We start from the raw sequence: 22,323 nt of genomic DNA on the forward strand, positions 1-22,323 counted from the left end.
AGAGTTCTGTTGTTGATAAACCTAATTCTGTTTATTTACATACTTAGATAGGCAAATATAGAAGTCTAACTGGCCATGCTGCTAAACTAAGCACATAAAAGCTCTCCTCCAGAACAGTGATAAATAAAACATAATGTTCAAAACCAAAGCTGATGGCCTTTTAACTAGGCACAAGTGGCCTGCATGATCTCCAGCAGCTGTCTGAGTTGTAGGACTGTTTTTGGTTGGGTGGTGTGTGCTGAAAGAGGATAGGTGGTCTGCTGCCAGGCAGAAATGGGAGCAGGGCTTCATGTAAAATGTGTGAAGGAGTAAGGCAAAGCTCATTGCAGGGTGCATCTTTGTTATGTGCATCATCCAAACAGAATGCTTAACCCCTTTGAAAAATCCCTGGTTTTGTTCTCCTTCTTCCTTTGACCTTTATAGAGTATTTCACCTTTGTGTCTGTGTTTGGTGAGGAAGTGCCTAAAAATACAGGTAGGCTGGTGCCCTGGAGGTATGTAGCATGTTTGGTGGAGGCAGAGGCTAAACCTGGGGAAGGTTCAGCTGGCTTTTCTGTGGCATTTTCCTCCTTCTTAAAGAAGAGATAGTGAAGGGATCTTGCAGACTTTGGTTTCCCTGACAAAAGTGGAGACTCAGTACAGCAGCTTTGATGTTTCTAAGGTCTTGTAACCTGTGAGATGATTGCTTTTTCTGCACGGAGATAACTCCTGCTTCAGGGCAGAAGAAACTGAAGGACATTCGGTGGCAAGGTGTCTCTGAATCACCTGCCAGAGCGTTGCTCAGGCTTTTAATACGAATCATCAAAGTATGGTGGATTTTCATCAGAACAGGGGCCAACAAGTGGTCGCTTTTTACTGGAGGGAGAAAATCAGGCATAGTGCATGTGGTTGGTAGGAGATTACCTCATGTACTTTTAGCAGTTGTTCTAAATGGTTTCTCCCATGAATGATGATATTGTGATAAGGTACAGTGAGCAAACAGGGTTTCTATTTACTCTTCTCTGAAGAGATGACCAACGCTGTGTAAATTTAAGAAAATAAAGTATGTGTTTATATTGACTTACTACTTAAATATTTGGTGGCATATATGATAAAATCTCTTTTCCTAGAGATGTGAAGCTTGACATGTATATTTGTTTGAACTTTTGGGGCATTTTTATCATAATCCCTCCAAACAATACAAGAGCATTCAGAAGATTATGACTCCCTCAATTGGTGGAATTATTCAGAGTTTGAATAGGAACAAAATAAATTCTATTTTGCAATCTCATACTGTATGGATTGTTTCTATGGGGGAAGTGGGAGGGAAGAGGATAAAATAAAGTGCTGAGTCTTAAAACTGTTCAATATATCACTTAAACAGAAGAATAATGGACACTCAGGAAACCACTTTTCCCTAGAGGTGTGGTTTTCTTAAAAGCATTTGATTTCTCATCAAATATTCACAGGACTGAGATCAATGTTAAAAGTGTCCTGTGACACAGCACTGGGGAACGGGGGGAGGAACTATTTCAAAAATAGAAACTAGTGTCTTTGGAAGCTCTCCAAGACCTAACCCTGAGGTATCTGCATATTTTTAACAAACTATATATTTCTTCAAATGAAGAACCAGGTCTACTGCATCTGGGCTGAGGTTTTTTTTTTTAATTATTTCTTCTGCTGACTCTCACTTTGGTTTTGAGTTTTAACTCTGCACTACCACTCTGACTTTGAAACCCCAAGGTGCTCTCCCTGTATGGCACAGTAGGAACTAGGTGTGGGTAAGGCATGGAAGAACTGGATTCTTTGAGCAATATTCATGCTAGATCTAGGTGTTTTTATAGTTTACTGTGCAGAGGAGTGGGATCTATTGAACCTTTAGAGAGCCAGAGCAGCCACCTCAATTTCACCAATGTGAACACATTCAGGGCAAATCAGCAGTGCCAGGAATGTTCACAAGCCAGCTTCCAGTGAGTTAAATTCCCAGGAAAGTAAAGTCTTCTTATTTGTCTAGTCTTCTTATTCTTCTAAGCAAATATGGAGAGATAGTGGGGTCTCAAAGTAGTGCAGGGGGATTAAAATGGGAATCTGACCCTGGCTGTAACTCCTCATGGGGAGACTTCTGAAAGCGGGGTGAAGGTGTGATCCTAACCAAGCAGACTGAGGCTCCAGAAGGAGCACACCTGCATGTAAGCTGAGAAATAGAATAAATTATCTCAGGTAGAGCTTTGTACTACTGCATATGTATTACCTCTGGCACCTGAGCTCTGTCTGAGTGAGACATCCTGGCAAGGCCTAGGCCCTAAGAAATGAAACCATCAAATCTTTGTCCAGTGCATAGCACAGCACTAACAACTGTGGATTAGGGAAACAGAAGACTACCAACATTTTTTTTTTCATTTAATTCCTCTGTTTTTGATGGTCATAAGGATCTTTTTCTCCTGCACCCCCCCCCCCCCCAATTCCTCCCAACACTTTTTAATCTTATCAAAAGGATCTGAAATCTTCAGGAGGAAAGTGACCAGAAACCGGTCTTAGCCTCTTCAGGAATATCAGCATATCTTTTGAAACAAAATTTCTAAAAAACGTCAGGGTTTTCCCCCTACAATTTTTGTTCCCTTATCAGGCAATTTTAGTTTGATTTATTGATTCCTTTCTTTAATTTCTGTATTCTGTTCAATGTATTATACTTTTCAAAAATAAGATAAATGTAGTCATATAAAGTTAAAACTAAAGTATCTGAAACGGTTTTTTTCTACTAGTTTAAGAAATGCTGTTTGCATATGCTTTAATGAAACAAGCACGTTAAAACAGAGTCTTGTTGAAAATACTGTCTTTTTCCACAGTATATTATGATCTCAAAGAGTGAAATACTCTGATGTTTTTCCCTCCAAAACCTGACATTCAGTGAGAGTTATCTTACACTGTTGCTCCTTTTTTTATGAGGAAAGGGGAGCTTAACATGGCTTTTTATTGCCAGCAGGGATTATTCTGCCTTTGGATTCATGTGTGAATCAGGTATTGAATTAAATCAGAGCAAAGATAACCTATCATTCCACCTGATAGTAAAAGGGAAAACAAAAGGATTAATCAGCCAATTCAAATATCTGGGAAGGCTGCACTTCATAAAGGCACACCAGTGCATATATATGCATGTGGGGAAAATGGTCTGACTGGTTTTAATGAGTTTTTCATTGCTCATTGCAACAGTTTGGGAAAGGCTGTTAGACCTGAAGTTACCTATCACTTCTTACCTGAAAGGATAAGCAAGAGATAAATTGCAACACGCACAGCTGAGCAAGTGCAAAGTGCAAGATTAGGAGGCCAACACAGTGCAACATGCGGATGAGCATCACAGATATGTGGCTTTTTCCTCCTGTAACTGAGATCAGGTATGTTGCATGGCACAGCGCTAGTGGGGATCTGGCCTCTTGGCTTCTCTCACGTTTAGCCCCGTTTCATGGATGCTGGGAGAGGAGAGTGATTCTGGAAATTGTGCTGCCCTGCGCAGGTGTCTGCCTGTCCTCGGAGAGCGATCCGCAGCCTGCTGAAGGCCTTTCGGGGGAGTCTGTAGCCCAAAAAAATGGGAGCTTCTAAGGAGAGTTTTCCTATCTACAGCCAAATTAATGGCCACAATTGGTTAAAATCATTGGCCGATCTGCAGCCAAATCTTTGTTCACTACCTTAACCATCAGTTACGAACTTGAGCTTCAAAGGTACTTTCTCCACTCCTAACAGAGTTATTGAACAAAGCTGGAGTTGCATCCAGCCACTGGAGGAGGCTCAAAGTTGAGGTATCTGCTGTATCTGAAAGGAAGGGATTTCTGAGACCACAACTAGGAGTGCAGAAATGCTGCATCATGCACCACTCATAGCAGGGTTGTTCCTCTCAGTCTCTTGGCCCTATTTTGAGTTTTGCATGCAAAGAACAGTTAATCCTGCTGGAAAAGGACTGGAAGGGTTGCAACACATGGATAAGGTTCTTGTGTGAAACTTTCTCTGAAGCATAAAAGGGATAGTAAATTCAACTAGGGTTTTTGGGGTTGTGCAAATCTGAACTGCTGTAAGTGAAAGTAAGCTTTGCATCCTTTTTTACAAAAATATTTTGTTTGTGAGGAGGCTAAATGTCTTTCCTGTTAAATCATTTCCTACTCTCTTTTAGCAGCAGTCATCCCAAATCTCTGAGCACTGAGTACACCTTGCCCTGCTCTGCACAGGAGAGGGGCACTTTGGAGCACAGGTGCATGCAGTCAGGCTGTGCTTCCAGGCTGGTGTTAATGCTCCCTGATGTTATAGTGAATGAGACCAGCAGGACTGAGATGTTCAAACTGCTCTACAACCCGCTCTACAGTTTGCTGACAGATCTGGCTGTCATTTCCTTCCTGACACCTGCTGAGGCCTTTTAAGAATCCTTTGTGACAGAATAAATCATAATGAAGCGAAGACTCCAAATATTAAGGGGGACGGAAAGGGGAAGTGCAGTCTGGCTCCTTCTCTTGCTGTGTGAAACACACAGATATTAACTCCAGGTAGTAAGGAGTGTGTTGCTTTAAATCAAGTAGCAGCATACTAGTGTGTTCAGTAGTTCATATACCTGTTGACATTACCAGTCCTCAGCTAACATAACTTCATGAGAAACATCTGTTTGGTTTACCTAATGCTAATATTGATTCTGGCCTCACCCTGTCTACGCAGAATAGAAGAATTTCATATGCCATTAGTTCTTTTTCACGAAGTCAGTAGCGTACATATTTGCTTTCTTTCTCCTCCTCTCCACTGTCCAAGTTCTTGAAGCAACCAATGAACCATGTTACGTTCTTTCCCTTTCTCTTACTGTAGGCTTATTTGTCCATAGTAGCCATAATACTAATTCTCAGTGACCCAAGCTAACAGATTAAACTCGGGAGAAAAACAAGTAAGACAAAACCAAAAATTCAAACATCTTTGCCCTGTTCATGCTTTTTTTTTTTTTTTTTTTCGTTTTTTTTTCTGGGGGGGGGGACATGGGGGAAGAGGGAATACGATTCTGAGCTCCTTTAATACAGAGTCCATATAATCAGCATTTCAAACACTGTGTTCCTGACAGAGTCAGCTAGACTCTGAAAATAGTAGTTGCAAAAGCGGGATGGAGGGTTTCAGAGAGAGGACTTCTGGCTAGTCTTCAATCAAGGATAATGTATGTGTCAATTTAATAAATGGCCATGTTGTTTTCTAGATTGACTGTGAAACTGAGTGCTAGTGTCAGCTTCAGAAAAGTCAGGATCTAAAGGAAAAGGTAGCTGAATGAATGATATGATGTGCATTTTCAGGGAGGGGGAGAAAGGTGAGAAAGAGAGAAAAAGAAGGATGGTTGATTCATCAGGGTGACCAAGACAAGTAAAAGTTGCTAGAGAACAGCTGCACAAAATCTTCACAAAGGAAGTACTTGTCATTAGATTCACTTTGAGCCCCATGTCAACCCCAGTCAAACCAAGAACATCTCTTCATGAAAAGTCCAGCGATATCCCTGAAGGTCTTGCTTCACACAACCGGGACTGAGCTCACAGTCTGGCACAGGGGATGTCTGTTTTTGTCGTGACACAACGTTCAACTTCAAATGTCAAATGATGAGGTAATTCTCATACACAGTTGTTTGCTTTTCCTGTTGGGGGGAGAGGGAGTCATTAAATAATTCCTATGAAAATTGTAATGTGTGTATCAAAAAGTTTCATCATACCCTTCTTTCCTAATGCTTAAGTTATATGTTTTCAACATTTTATGACTCAAAAGCAAGTCAATCCCAAAGCAAGCTCAAAAGCAAGGCAATTTTATGTTATTAAAATCACCAGGTAATAGTCTGTCTATTATGTCTCAAGGTAACTTCTGGTAGGTACATCGTGTTCACACTCATCATAAAATTGCTGCTGCATTGTTCAAGCACTATAATGAGGTCTCAGTGTAAATCAGAGCCAAACACTAGCTTTCCCCTGGGACAAACCAGAAGAAGAGACTGGAACTGGGAGGAAGGAGGATCTTATATAAGCACAGATTGCATGCAAAAAGAAATGGATGTTGCATTTTAAAAGTAACACTGCTGTTAGTAGAACAATATAAAGGACCCACTCAGTGAGTTCCCATTTTACAGCTACCAGAAAGCTTTCAGACTCTTGTGCATGGCCCAGAGATTTTCTTTTATGAAAAAGCACATCCAAGATAGTGGCCTGACATGACTTTATCAATGTTTTAAAAAAAAAATAGAAAAAATAAATTTTCTTAAGAATTTTAGAAGTTGTGTAAAAAAGTGTTATGTAAGTTCCCAAGGTGAAAAACCTAAAAAAATTCCCAGGAATGAAGAGAGGGCAGGATTAAAAAGATGTGTACAGATAAATAAGCTATAGCATAAATGTGAAATAGCTGTCTTCCCCAGCTTACTTCACGGATAGAATTGAGGTTCCTCAGAGTTAAAATGTAATGCCTTGTAAGAGATAAGATCCCTTATTAGGGCTGTGACAGACTCATATTCTCTGCAGTCGAGGCCCAGAGTGAGCCTCTAAGACACTCATGGGTGGATTACAAATCCACACATTAACAGATTATTCTCAGGCTAGTGAAAACATGTGATGAGGGTAGAAAGGGAAGTTGCAAAGAGCTTTGGGGAGCAAAGAGAGCATTCCTTTGCCACATTCAGAAGCAGAGACACTGACCTGGAAGGGACTCCACAATGCTTATATTCCAGATCTGGTTTGCATCCGGCAGTCTGGTGTACCCGCTGACTGATCTGGCCAGGAGAGCTTTAAACTAGAAACAGCGGGAGAAGGAGGTGATGACCCACAGCTAAGTGAAAAAGTGGCAGACCATTTTGAAAAGCAAGGGTGAGGAGTGATGGGAACAGGAGACACCTCAGGAGTGGTCGTACACATGTTACACCTCAGCTGTATATATACAAACCCACAAGGATGAGGATGGAAACCAGCTCCGTGGGAGAGGCAGGCAGAGAGGAAGGAGCAAGGTGGCCCTTTATGTGGGGCGGCAGCTCAGATGCATGGGGCTCAGGCAAGGTGAGGGCTGGTGGGTTTGGTCAGTAGAGGGCAGCGAGACGGCTGACAGCATCGGGGAGTGTGTTACTGACCACCCCACCTGGGGGGGACATGGCCGAAACCTTCCTTAAACAATGCAAGGATGTCTCTGGGTCACCGACCCTGGTTCATGTGAGGGACTTCAACCTCCCTGACATCTGCTAAAAGGAAAACATGGCAGGGAGATGAGCAGTCAAGAAGATTTATGGACAGCATCAGGTATAACTTCAAAGTTGGATAAATGAGTTCAGAGAGGCTGAAAGACATGTCCAAGGCCATACTCAGTGACACTAGGGACTGAATTGGGTTTTCATGTTCCTTCATTTCACCATCTTATTCTGGGAGGCCTTACATTAATTCCAGAGTGATAGCAAAGATAGAGTATGGGAAACCAGAATATAGCAGAAATCCAATTAATAAATAAAGCTGGTGAAGGTTAACAGAAATACATCTGCATTTAATGTTTTGCACTTAAAAAAAATTTCCGAGGTATGAGTCTTCAAAAACAGAATATCAGAAATATATAACATCACTCTGGAGGAATCTGATTGTTTAAAGAAGAAGTGGAACTGATTAAAAAGAAAGCACATTCCCTTTGGCACCTGGAATAGCAGCTTTGTTGACTAGTTTCATGTGCCAGGTTTGATTAAAACCAGGGTTTTCACTGCATTATCTTCTCCGTTACATCACACACCATTTCAGGTTATTACTGGAAGTAACTCAACACAAATCACAGACAACTTCTGTGTTTTGAACTGTAATAAATTTCAGTAGGACCTACAGGGCCATTAAAATCTGGCCAAGCTTTTCTTGGGGAAGCTGATTTTTTTTTTAAATTTGGCAGGGACAGGCAAACCAAACAAACTTGCTGTAAGCTTGACTCCGACTCCAATTAACAACCCAACTTCAGTTCTGCTGCAGAAATGTTAAGTTTCCAAGTTATATATGCATCATTCGTAATTAATTCCAGGTATATAAAGCTCCTGACTGTGCTGAGGGGCTACTGCTGAAGCAGTAGCACTAACCACTGTAGTAGAGCACGTGGATGAACAGAGATATGATCCAATTTAAACTACCATCAAATTCTCCAAAGCCTTTCGTTGGTTTGCAGCACTCTCCTTTCTATTCCTATGATGCTATAAAAAGGAAAATAATTACATTAAGGCCTCTGTGGCCTATGAGGATCAGACTCTGGTTCTCTGATGGATGTTTGCCTTTCTTCTGCCAGGCACTTCCAGCAGGGAAGTGGTACCTCCCTTTGTGTGTAGTCTCAACACTGCATTGTCAAACTAAGATTTGTGTCTAACAGGGAATCAGATGGGTTAGTGCTACAGCTTTGGAGTTGATGAAGAAGTACTGTATGGAAATATCTTGCAGGATTACATTCTGAACTTCCCATGTCTATCTGTTTCACAAATACTTCTAGCTACCACACAGGCACTGGCTGTATTTAGCCACGTTGCTATGCTTGATCCTCCTAAAACTTGAATTATGAGGATGTCATTCCTGACTCCATAGTTAACGAAGTGGATGTTCTCCATTAGCTCAGAGGATGTTTTTATATTCATGGGCAGCTGTGATATATCCGCAGTTTTCTATTAAAAAAAAAAAGTCTAAATGCAGAATTTTTTGTCAAACCTGTTGATGGTCATATGCTGGAAGTAGTGTTGGAGGGTGTTGAAGGGTGCTTGCTTCTCTCTTTTAATGTTTTATGTGAGATCAGTCATTATGTGACCCTCACTGTTATTTTTGAACATTTTGACCTTCACAGTGTATTTATTTATTTAGCAATGTTCTCTGGAGAAACAATACCTTTCTTTGCCAAACCTAAAAGGATGGGTAGTATTTAAAAGTAAATAAGAAATAGGTCTGTTTTCTTAATTTGTACAACAATTTTTGTATTATGGAACCTGATACTGTAGGCCAAATTCTGCAAAATCCAAAAGCTGGCCCGTTAACTGTTGTGGGGTACATGTGAACTGCTCTATTTCTCCTTGTACAATTTCAATGACCAAGTAAATTTCACACATTTCCAGCTGGAAGGAGGATGTCTTCAAATATATCTTTATCCCCCTGCTATAGTTCAAATGATTATTGGAGCAATCACTTTTGGAGCAATCACAAATGAGACTAATTCGAAGTAGGGTCATTAGCATAAATGAGGACAGTAGCTATAACTGTAAATTCTCCAAAATCTGAACAGCAAGAATAGGAAGACAGAGACATGATATGCTCCTAATCAGAGGAGACAAACAATGTATATGTAAATGTATGGCTTTCATCCATCATACTGAAATCACTATGTCTTCTGTGCACTGATGTTTTCAAATTCACCTGATTTGCTCTTTTTTCTCAGATTCCTCAGGTTTCATACTATCTCATGACTGAAGCCAAAGCTTGTGAAGCAAATTAGACTGGTTTAGTACCAGCATATAGTGAAAGCAAGATTCTAAATAACACTTAAAAAAAAAAAAACCTTGTACCTTTTGTTCTTTTTTTTTATCCCTATTATTTTAATTTATCTGTTATCTATCTATCTATTATGTCCTAGGTATCTATATAGGTGTCTATTATTTTAATTTATCCTTTGATTGTCACATTTAATATAATTGATTTTTAGATTCTATTTAGTGGATGTGAATAATTAAGAGAAAGTAATTGAGACTCTTGAAATAAAAATTATATGTATTCAAAAATCCTGAGTATCTGAAGAGTTCTAGTTTAATGGTGGGGGGAGATGTAACCACAGCTGGGTCCAAGAAATACCACAGATCCTGTGTTTTCAGCACCGTAGAAAATTATTCACAGAAGGCAGAAAACAAGACAGTTTATTTTGACTTCTTGCCAGGAATAACTATGACAGGAAAATTAAAGTGTGTATGTGTATGCATACACATACATAATTCAACAGACCTATGTGAAAGCTAGCAAAATTTATCTATGCCATTTAACAGGTAAGTGTGTCTTAGAAGGAAAGTTTAGTGAACTTGTTTTCAGGGATGAAGCAGTGTAAGATAAGTTCATTTTCCTTAAATATAATATTAAATTAAAGGTCTTTATGGAAGCTCAGAAAAGTTCATGTAAGGACTATGGTTATGGTGGTGCCCATACCCTTTAATTCAGAAAATGCATACATTGAAAGAATTGACGACAGAAAACCCTTGAACAGCAGTCATGTGTCTCTCAAAGCAGAATATCATGGCTTTCTTGTTTTACACTTTCTTTCCAACACAGAAATTAAGCAAAGTTTCTTGATGTGTTTGCACGGGCAATACTAATACAAGCATACTAATTTTACTAAGACAACATATGCTCATTTCTAAATGTTAAATAGAAAAGGGAAAAAGTACTATACAGGGCAAAATAGAAGATACCTAATATGGGATTTTTTTTTCCTTTTTTTTTTTTGGGTGCTGCAAATTGAACTCAGCAGTGATTAGAAATGCTGTCTCTTTGGGAGGAATCGGTAAGATTTTAGCCCTGAAACAAAATTAACATGCTGGAAATATCTATTTGTTGTTTTTGAAGTCTATCCCACAAAGATTGCCTTAGAGAACCTGAGGACCACTGACAGATTGGCATTACTCCAGCTTCTAAGTTGCACCATTTCTTAGGTTGAGCATTAGGAGATGTGTGAAATAGATTTTTCTCCTTCAAAATCATAATGCAAAAGAAAAGTGTCCAGTTGTTTTTGTGGGAATTGTGACAGCTGCTCTCTTGAGCTGATAACCATAATAATAGCAGAGAAGATAAACACATATAGCACATTTGTTTCTGCTTGTGTAACCATAGAAAAATGATCAGAACACTGCTAAGTAGGTGATGCATTTTATCAGTAAAAGAAGGACAAAAAGGACCGCAGAAACATAAATGCAGAAACAGGTGACATGAAAAAAAAAAAAGTCTAAGTTTTTTTTTATTATTGTGTAAAAACAACTACAAAAGTTGAGGCAGCATTAGTTGCGTCTGCACATGCTTCCTAATCTATTATTTCAGGACTTTTTTCATTATTTTTCAAATTTGAAAAGATAAAGGAACAAAGTCTTAGTATGCTTGAAAGGCAAAGCTGAACCAGATGATATTTTGCTGCAGCAATATTACATCACGAGATGGGTGGATTACAACAAAACTCTCTTTTGCATTTGCCAGTGAATGATGTCACAGCTATATGAGATACAGAAACATGATTATCTCTATTTTAAACTACATTTTGCACTTATTTACTCCTTTGGTATTCTGTTAGATTTCTGGTTTGGGCCATATCTCTCAGCCCAGTACGTATTTTTCCCGATGCTTGCAGTACACATGATGTCCCCTAATCTCTTAATTTTGTCTTTGTTGACCTTCTGTCAGTCTTCTAGAAACCTAACTGTATACCCTGCTCACTGAAACAGATCAGATTTCATATATATATATATATATATATATATATATATACACTTTAATTACTTAGATCTCTTGAAAGAGACTCTTTATTTGATAATTCCCACTTCACAGGTATTTTTGAAGGTATGAATGTGACTGTCAGTGAAGAAAGGATAAAAAATGACTCCTGACTCCCGTTATGCTGGTCTAAATAATATTGTGTATTCACTCCTTTTTAGGCAGGGAGAAGGAAAAATGAATGTGAGGTATGGAATAGCAATTTGTTTCCACTGGTTTAAAAAAGTAAGGCTCCTGAAATATGTTAATGTCAGACACAGAGATGAGAGGCAACATGAGTATGCAAAGAAGGCTGCTAAAGGCCATTAGACTAACAGCTTTCTGAAACATGAAACTTTCAGCACTTTGCAGGGAGACAGCATTTTGAGGACTGGACAGAGCATTCCATTCTTTAGTAGAGGAAAATAGTCATCTTTCTTTTTCAAGCCATTCATGCAAATGAATGTACACATTTCCTCAGACATAAGTAATTTTCTTAGTAATTTTTAAGACATTGCTATTTGTCTGAAAAAAAACCCCAATAAAACCAAAAACACTTAGTAAAACTAGGTAAATAAAACCTGAAAAAAAATAATAATAGCAGTCTTTTTCACTCTTACTTTTGCTACAGGAACATAAAGAAACAAATCAGTCTGAGGACATAATAGGAAGTTAAGATACATGCAAACTTTCTACTCTAAGTATCAAGAGCGTGAAAGATTTAACTAGACAGCTGCTTATTTTGAAGGCCAGATTTCACCTACTTTTTTTTTTTTTTTGTCCATGAATAAATTTACAGATATTTCCAAAACACATGCCAAATGCAGCAAAGGATAATCTGTCAATGTTATTATGAGCATTATTCCTTAGCATTTCTATTGCAAGGAATATAGACAGCCCTAGCAAGAAAACAGGCTCTGTGCCTGTGTACGTACATGAACGGCAGCTCTGTGTCTGTGTGTGTACATGAGCACATGTAGTTTTGCCTATGAAACTCTCAGCAATAAGATTTCCCCCTACAGTGGGAAAAAATGAATTCTTCAGATTTAATAAGAAGTTCTTGATTTCATTATGCTGGTAATTATGTGGCAACAGATCCATGAACCTGAAAGGTGGGGGACAAGATTTTAGTTTTGGGACTAGGTTATGGAAATTAAAGGAGAAGAATTACTTTTAATAATCTCACTGTTTGATATAGAGATGACTTGTTTCAGTGAAAAATTTATTGCTGAATATATACACACACACACACACATAAATATATGTATATTTATGTATAATACTCTGTGTGTGTGTGTGTTTTGTGAACTGTCCGTGATCAAGATGAGAAAGATAAAAGTCAAGTCTCTTCAGAGACTTACCCGACCCATTCTATATTCTCCACTGACTGAATTTTGTTTCTGTTTTGTTCAACCAAGATTACGTTTTTTGAAAAGTTATCCTCTGATTCAAACTCACGTTGGTGGAATAGATTCAGAGACCTGAATCAGGCCAGGAAACAGAGCCTCCTGCTATAGCACCCCTTCCTTCTCCATCCCCCAAAAGAAAAAAAAAACTAAAAAACCCCCACTGAAATTGTTAATATGTGAAAGATAAGATAAGAACACGGAGCCAAACCTTCAATCTAGTCATCCCTTTTTTTAGTTATAAATCAACACAAAAAGCTGGCACAAATACCTTGGCTAAACACATAAGTTGTAACTCCTGTGATAGATGATCTTCTTATATTAGCCAATATGCTCACGTTGCCTGCACCACTGTGTATATTCCATACTGGTTTCCTTCCTGCTAGATCTGCCTTTTTGCAATAAGAATGTCCTTTATCCAAAGTGTACTGTTAACATTAAGCATATTTTTTATGGTATCCATATAACCAAGAATAATTAACACTATATCCCAAGGGGGGTAAATGCTAGAATTTAATTTATTTCTGTTTATTTGCTCACTACTTTCTTACATCTGTTCTGTCATTCCCAAGTGTAATCTGTTTCAAGATGTAGGAGCATTCTGGAAGATAGTTGCAATCAACACAAGGCAACATGGAAGGAAAGCATTTGTCTGCTTTGAAGACACAGAGATTTTAGCTTTTCCAGACTTGGGTCCTTCTGGGGTATGACTTGTCTTTTCTTTTTTTTCTTCTTTTCCTAGCCATCTTGGACCAGTACAAGAGCACATTAAAAGCAGCAACATTCCTGAGAAATCCCATCTGGATCATTGCTATACTAGCATTTGGAGATGTGGGCTTTTATGTTCTGTGGTTGGAATCAGCCACAGGCAAAAATGGGCTCATTTCTGGCATGGTTTCAGGGTATGACAATTTATGAGTATTTCTGAAATAGTGGAGTGCTATAAAAATAAACAAAACCAAAAAAAGTCCTAAGAGTTGAATTTTACCATTGTACAAAATAACACTAGAAGCTCTATTTTGTGTTCTGTGTAAGATTTTGGCTTTTGCAGAGCTCTTTAAGCTGAGCTATAGCCACTGAGATATAGGCAGCCTGCTTTGAATACCAGATGAGAGAATAAACCACCATTCTTCCCTTGCTCCTTCTCTGTGCTGGAAAAGGACTAGGACTTAGACACTCAGACAATCATTGATTTATTTGGAAAAGAAGGAAATAGAAATGAGTTTAGGCTCATAAGTACCTTTGCAAAATTAGTTACTGCCTTCTTTTTCATGGAGGGCCTTATTTGGCATGGAGACCTGACAGCCTGCTCTTCATGGTATCTCACATCTCACACTACTTGTCCCATACCTCTCACTTTTATATAGTATTACAAAATCCCCTGACTGCTATCTGCCATTAATGGAGCTGTGATTTTTCTTCCAAGCAGAGTTGATGATTTTTAGTCCCCAACATTCCCACGTGACAGGTTACAGTCCCATGTTATTGGTGTGGTTCCTCAAATGGACAGCATTAGACCCTGAATGTTGTGAACTTAGTGAATGAAATAAGTCTTCTTACTCCAGTGGTTGTCCTTAGGTGCACAAATATTCCCACCAAGCTCTCAGGTGAGTTTCACACGGGGGGTCTAGCCAGCAGAGGAGTTACCAAGCTGCCTAATACCAGTAATCTCTCCTTACCTCAGGGGAGGCAATGGTTGTTATCAATGGCAAATTTCTGTTGGGACCAGAACCCTGGTCACTTGGTAATGACACAACAGCCCATCTCTGATAAAATCTTAGCTTTATTCCCATTTTCCCATAAAATCAACAGTTGACCTCTAAGGGAAAAAGACTTTACTTAAAGAAGCTACACGAAATACCATCCTTCCCCCTAAGTCCATCCGTGTGCTTTGAGAAGAAATACTGTCAGAAGAGAAATGAGGAATGTCACTCCATTTCTTTTCTTTTCTTTTCTCTTTTCTTTTCTTTTCTTTTCTTTTCTTTTCTTTTCTTTTCTTTTCTTTTCTTTTCTTTTCTTCTTTTCTTTTTTTCCCCTCAAGGGCCAATGCAGCCTTTGCTGTGACTGAGAACTAACTAATTCAGTGCTTCCCTGAGATCAATATATTCTGGGCTCATTCCCTCCTGACACCTCTCTTGCCAGAGACAAATCCCATACAAACAGCAAGCACAGTAGCACAGGCAGCCTGGGCCAGCTCGGCAGCTTTCTATCTGAAAGAAACAGACATTGAGACTTTTACTAAGGTATTTAGATACCTAACTTCTTCTCTCCACAAAGGTCTGGAGCTGATCTAAGTTTATATTTGTGTGTATGCCTGACAGGTGAAGGAACACACTGATTTGAGAATGGGCTTATACCTGTGCTGGGGTTGGGGGGGGAAGTGGCATATCTTGGAAATTTTTGTCATTACATGAAAAGGAACTTGATTAGATCCATAAGGGACACATTTTGTCCTAAGAACAGATTGAGGGGGGAAAAAAAAACCCTACAAAAAGGAACCTTTATTGCTGAGAAGCTAAGGAATATATTCTGGCTTCATTTTGCAGTGCAGACACAAAGGGATGGGTGCATATTTGGAAGATGACAGAGGTCCCTCTGGTGTGGAAGGAAAAGCCATATGGAAAATATTCTTTCTCCAGTGCTTTAAATGAAAAATCTTTATTTTCAGAAACAATGGTAAGTGCTTAGCAGGTTCTGAGGCCATTTAGGGTATATGCTTGTAACACACATCCGTGCAGGGTGTTTTGAAGTAGATTGAACTGACTGCAGAAACATACATGAAAAAACAGCACTCCTGGGTGCCACCAAGACTGTCTAGATTCCTTGAAAATGTGTGTTGGAATAGGATGGGAAGAATGTAGAAATATTAAAATCTTATGAGCACCATTTTTCAACTTTTTAATAGAAGACTTGATTCTGACTGAGCACTATAGCATCAGCCACTCCTGATCCCTTCCCTTATTTTGGGAGAGTTACAACAATAATGCTATCGGAAGCCTTTATAGGGCTGGGAAGCAGAGTATAAACCTAACCCTGGCAAAGAAGGGACTTAATGGAAGTCAGAAGTCTCTGCTTATTCTTGCGACAGTGCTTAGAAGTTGGGAGGTATCTGAGTTAATTGAAACATCCACAGTCTGAGAACAGAAGAAATGTAGCAAAAAGATAAGACTGGGAACCTTGATGGCTGTTCTTGGGGGTAGCACTGAGGAGCTGACACCTGAAAGAAGGAAAAGGAGTTAAAGAGCTCCAGAAGGGGGCAGGAACTGAAGCATGTGTGGATGGAAAACATTCAAGTTTGTTTTATTGGAGTTTTCTCTTTCATTGTTGCTTGTAGATTTTAAGGAGAAGCCGTGGGCTGCTTTAGTTGGGAGAAAGAGAAGAACTGGAGAGGAACTCCAAAAGATCTGTATTGTTAGGAAGTTTCATTGGGAGTTTTAAGGACATGGAAACTCCAGAGAGCGTGGGATGAGGACTGACCAGAGTGAAAGGCTAATTCGCAACAGACAGACTGCTGCAACCGCTGGAATGACAGTCAGGATGGTGCCAAATGAGGCCGAATATCTGGTGCCATGGCAAAAGTGAGACAACACAATAAATTATGAGTCATACTTCTCTGGGCACAGATGTACCCAGGTAGAGCACTCAGCCTCTGTTGCTTAGGGTGTACAAACACTACCCACAACATCAACACAGTTCTTTAGTAAAGTCCTATGTGCTGCAATAAAGCAGGTAGAAACTTATAGTGCTCCCACAGAGCTTCATTTATCACTGCTGTGATGATTCATCTTAATAGGATACAAGTACAGAGTGCCACCCACACAGAATCTTTGAGTTTGTAAAATGCTACAAGCGACTGCATGAAAACTAGGAGTGAAACATCCGTTCAAGTTCATCTTCGGCTGCTATGAAGGATGTCCCTGCTGTTGCAGGGCAGATTCCATTAAGAAAAGTTCATGGGGAACTCTCCGTGGGCTAAACTAGAGGCTAGGTTGGATCCACACAGATTACATATCGGCTGACATGCAAGATTGTAAGAAAGAGAAAGTGAGCCTGCATTTACTTTTGCTCTCTCTTCCCTGAGTGTTTAAGCACAAAGAACAAGAATATGCTCCTTGAAATTTCTATCACTCTTCTGCTTGCAAGGCAACAATGAGAAGGGGATTCAGTTCAATTTTTAGGCTTCTGTTCTAGTGTGGTACCTATTTAAGTGGAGAGTTTCATCTAAAGAGAAATTCTATCATTTCTGGCAAAGCAGGGCTTAGAAATGTTAAGTTAGTTCTAACAACAGCAAAAGTCAGCAAAAGAAATTGGTTGCAAAATGCCACATATTTCTAACAATATGAAGATCTTACTGGCTAACATGCTGTGTGGTGTCTCAATAGGAGACTTTTCCTGGAGCCTTTAGAAAAGGGCTCTGTTAGGACAAGTCTACACTATTCATTTGAAATATTCCCTTGGAGAGAATAGAACAGTGCTATGTAAACACATCCACATGCATCCAGTAGTGCAGGCAAGACTGATGAAATAGCTCTGAATAAATATATTGGAGCCTGTTATTGGTGTTACAGTAGAGGCTAAGGATCCCAGTGAGGATCTGGTCCTTTCTGTCAAATCCACTACTTGCACACAAAATAATTTTCCTGGCAGTTTTGTGGTGTTTAGAAACAGCATTCAGGAAGGGATTTTTTATGAGGCATCAGGTCTAGGCCCCTGTCGATGCAGATAAATAGCTTCCTTGAATCTCACTTGCAGATGGGAGGTGAAAGCCTTGTGCGCCTGAAAATTCATTCATTTTCTTCTGGTGATGGGAGCTGGGCAAAGATACCACCTCTCCTTATGGACTTTGCCATTTTTTCGCTTTACACTGCCACAGCTGCAAAGAGCAGCACAACTGCAATGCTCATAAATATACCTTAGTCTCCAAGACAATTCGAGGTGTACGAGAAGAAAAAGAGTTAACATCATGTGCCCAAGGTGAGCCAGCATGGTCCAGGGACATACCAAAGACAGGATCTAGTTCTCTTAAGTACTAGTATGTTATCTTAACACTTAAACTATCAGGCTTCATGAAGAACCCTGACGTGTTTACATATGGTGTCCGAAGCAAATTAAAGTCTGACAATGCTGTTCCTAAAAGTGTCTAAATGACCTAGGTGCTGCAGCTTCACTTAAATGAATATGGACGGAAGTGTGTTTGAATGTAATTCACTCAGGAGCAAAATACTGAGCCTGAGTTGGACACAGTTAACAACAGATTAGAAATCAGTTAACAACAGATCTTGCCCAGTTTCTGAACAAAATCCTATGGGAGTCTAATTACTGAAATGGCTAGAAGTTTTAATACAAGGCAGATGTTCCACAAACAGGCGTGTGTAACAAACCACAGATGGAGGCAGTATGGTCTACTTAAGAAATCCATTTTAAGAGCAAAGAGAGATGAGGTCTAGTCATGGCAATGCCCTATTTTTGATCGTGGAGAAGCTATTTTGTCTTTCTGTGTCCTCTGAGTGTTTCCCTCAAATATCCCCTCTTTGCACGTGCAAAGGCTGTCTGTTATTCCAGGAGTTTTGGACAACACACGACCATTGTGATGACCTAATTTTACCTCCTGAAAAATATGCTTCATAGATCCCCATAATTTCTCCACTAACCCTTTCTCTTCTTTGGGGGTTGGAGCACATCTTTCTAGCAAACACCACAGACACATATGTTGTTCCAGTGTTTAACCATCCTTCCTTAATAATGTAATTAATATTTCTTGTCTGAATCTGTCTAGCTTCACCTGTTGTATCTTGTTAGACCTTTATCAGTTAGATTAAAGAACGATCTTCTATTGGAAGCCATCTCATCTTTCACATAACTGGTGTTCAAATCATCTTAATCTTCTTTTTAATAAACTGTGTGGATCAGAGCTTCTCCAGCTTTTCTTGTAGACCAATGCAGACACCACAACTGTAGTTCAGAAATATATATTTATGATTTTGACTAGCAGTTAGACCTTTTCAAGCTGTACACTGTTTAGGCTGTTTGTCCTCTAATCTTGACTGGGATCTTTAGACATCCCATCCTAAGAATAATGAACAACCTAAGTGAATGCCAAAACAACAGTATTATTATTAATACCCGGTGTTGACACCCTCAGGCTGCATTTGGTAGATGTGGTTGAGTGAAACATTGGCACAGGGCAGAAATATATCAGGATGAAATATCCCACCTTTGTTTAGAGGCAGGGAGAGTGCAGCTTGACTTTTTTTAAGTCTGTGTGGTCCATATTATTCATCTTCTCTTTGAGTTGTGTCAAGCTATCCATTTGAGGGGTAATATATCAGATAAGTACAGACTATTTGTTTCTGGCATGCAGTCAGCTCCCTTTTAAAACCCAGCATACAAATTGTTTCCTTGTTGGAAGCCCTGGATCACCTGGCAGTATTATTTATCTCTAAAAAAATACAAGTGGTAAGTGGCCAAGCAATTCCTCTGGGCATTTTAATCTTTTATCTGAGAATGCAGAGTTTTTGAAATCTGTATAAGACACACAAACTTAGGACTCTGGGGTAAGCCAGAGTAATCTTCACATGAAGCAAATATGGGCTAAAATACCATGAATGACTTTTATGTCATTGCACTTTGTTGTATATCAATCCTTTTTTTTTTGCCATCACTTACTGGTAGAAAGAGGACTAGGAGAGGATTCCAAACAGCTGTGGACATCGTAGTTCTTGCACTGTCTACTTTCTCTGGTGCAAGTTTTTTTATATATGTAAACATGTTACCAAAGGGTTAGAATAATGCCAAAGGAATGACAGGTAGCTGGTTCAGATGCATGAAATAACTTAGTTTCTCTGAAGCAAAGCAAACCACAAAACCCACTTTTAAATAGCAATTATTTATTTATTTATTTATTTATTTGCTTGTTTGTTCTATTATGAGTCCTAAAATGTACTCTTCCCCTTCTTCCAAATTCTAAGGGATTGAACTATCCTGTATACCTACCCTTGCTAAATCCTAGAATTTCAATTGCAATTGGTGAAGTTATTTAGGGAGATTCTGGAATGATTTACATTGATTTCAGAGCATAAAAACTTCATCTGTTCATCTGAGGAAGATTTTTGTAGAAGCTAAGTATGTTAATAATCAGAGCTTAAAGAAAGAAAGAAAGAAATATAAAGAGGGAGTAGTTGTGGCTTAACACAAAGATGTAGACATAGCTGCCCTCTCCAGGAAAAGAAAAAAAACAGTGGTTTGAGATGCTGTATCCTCCTTCTTTTTTCCTCTCTTCCTGTACCAACTACAGATGTTTTACTCTGCAGAGTCTGGGCCATGTTTTCACCAATGCCTTGCACCCTACACCAAGGAAATGTATACAGATGCCCAGCACACAGTAAACTCCCAGTCAGTGTCACTGGAGTAGGGCAGTTCTTTGTTCTGTGTAGTCTAAGTTAAGCTCTAAATGACCAAAATGACTTTTATGTCTAGACCTCTCTATAATCACTGCACTGTGTCAGTCTTCCAGCCTGAAGCCAGAGGAAAAAATTGTCATGTTGTTTGTGTGTCTAGCTGTCTCTTTCTACATCAGTCTGTGCACTTATCTCATGACTTTCAAAACCCACTAGCCAGTTTCAAGCCAATTTGACACAGAGAGTTGGAAGTCTTGCAGGTGCAACGTGCTTAAAAATTTTGTGAAGTTAGGAAGCTGGAGGGCAGATTCAAGCATGACAAATGTTACCTTCAAAGCTTCAGTGTGAAGTTGCAACTTAGGTGTTAGAAAAAAATCACAGAAGACTGTTTCCATACATAACCCAACTGCAAGAAAACCTTTATCTGGAGCCTGCGTATTATTAGATCCGAGAATCCAACAGAGAATTGCAAATCCAGAGGAACTGAGGTTTCGTCAGCCCCATTTAGAAAATGATGACATTTTTCATCTTGATTCTGTTTTATTTATTTATTTTCTCATAGACCCCAGATTGAGATGAAACAAATATCTTGCCTGCAAAGGAGTCCATCATTTTGGAAAAGATTCAGAACATGCCTTTTGCTCATCTAAACCTGTGAAAGGATTTCAGCTTCTTTGCTGATCAAGTAGTCTTTAAATGAGTTTGATTTAGGCTAGGCAGAGGAATTGTTTGCCACTGCTTATCACCATCACATGCTCTCAAAACCTTTTCCAGAGCTGGCATAAATCTGCACAACCCTGTTAGGGTCGGTATGCACTTGATGGAGGCACTTGAATGACACCATTTGCATCTTTGGCTCCTTTTCACTCTGACTTTGTGATGCAAGGATATAAGTTTGCAGATAAACAAGTAGGTGATTTTTCGGTCTGTGAAATTAATAGCAAAAGCCTGAGGCAGACGGTTATAGGTCAAACAAGTCCTCAGAACAATGCGAATTCTGAACGTCGCATCAGCCTGTTGCATCAGCAAATATATAATTACCAATAAATAGTTAATGTTGTTACATGAGTCATCACACTAGCCGAGATTTTTTCTTTGTTGCAGCCACTGAGATGTAGGCTATTTTCAGAAATTTTTGGTAGCACCAGTTCATGTATTCTGGATGCCCCACAGAAAAGCTTGATTTTCCGTGGTTTATAGTAGTCTTTCTTGGCCACCATATATCTAGTTAGGCTAGTACGCTGAAGACAAGAAAACTAAACTTTGCTTTACAAAGTATATTGCAGATCTACTGGGGAAGATTGATTATTCTGGAGAGTACCATAGCCAGAGAGATCAAGTGAAATACTGAGTAGGCCATGACACTGTCCCCCAGGCCACAGGTGACTGATTCCATGGAGAACTGTATTGGAGACAAAAAATAAACTGTTTGAAACATGAGCTCTGCAATCCCCCATGTGCTCCATAAAATTGAACCTGGTTGTTTGTAAACTCTTCAAGGCCGGAATACCTGTTTACCACATATACTGCCCAGAACAGCGGTTTTCTGTCTAGGCAGCACTATGGCGTGAGTGCTCTGTAGACAAAGTAATGGATATACACACAAGTGATAAGTTGCTAACATAAACTGATACTCTAAAATAAGATAATTTAAATTCTAAGCACAAAGAAGTCTGGATCATTTTGTGGGATCTCTTACCTAACACATAACATTTTCCCTCTAATTATGTTCTCACAAATGCTTCTCTGAGAAGCTTTTCTTTTTTCTCACCTGCCAGAATCAGACACCACCATAGACTTCCATAGTCAAATATAGTTTCTTGCTCCTCCAGGTCCCTGGGGAGATGTTTAGGAGCTATGTTGTTAGTGCAAGGGTTTAGTCTCTTTTTGTCCAGTCCAGAGGGGGAAAGTACTAGGTTTTCAGAAATGAGGGCTGAGTGTTTTCTTGTGATTTCAGCTTAGCAGTGGTGTTGCAGCTGCTCTTTTTGTCAAAATATCTTTTCCTTGTTTCCTGCTAAACCTGGAATAAGAGTCGCAGAGCTCAGAAAGGCAATGAAGACAAAAG

Source organism: Apteryx mantelli, chromosome Z, assembly GCF_036417845.1.
Source record: "Apteryx mantelli isolate bAptMan1 chromosome Z, bAptMan1.hap1, whole genome shotgun sequence".
Taxonomy (NCBI): domain Eukaryota; kingdom Metazoa; phylum Chordata; class Aves; order Apterygiformes; family Apterygidae; genus Apteryx; species Apteryx mantelli.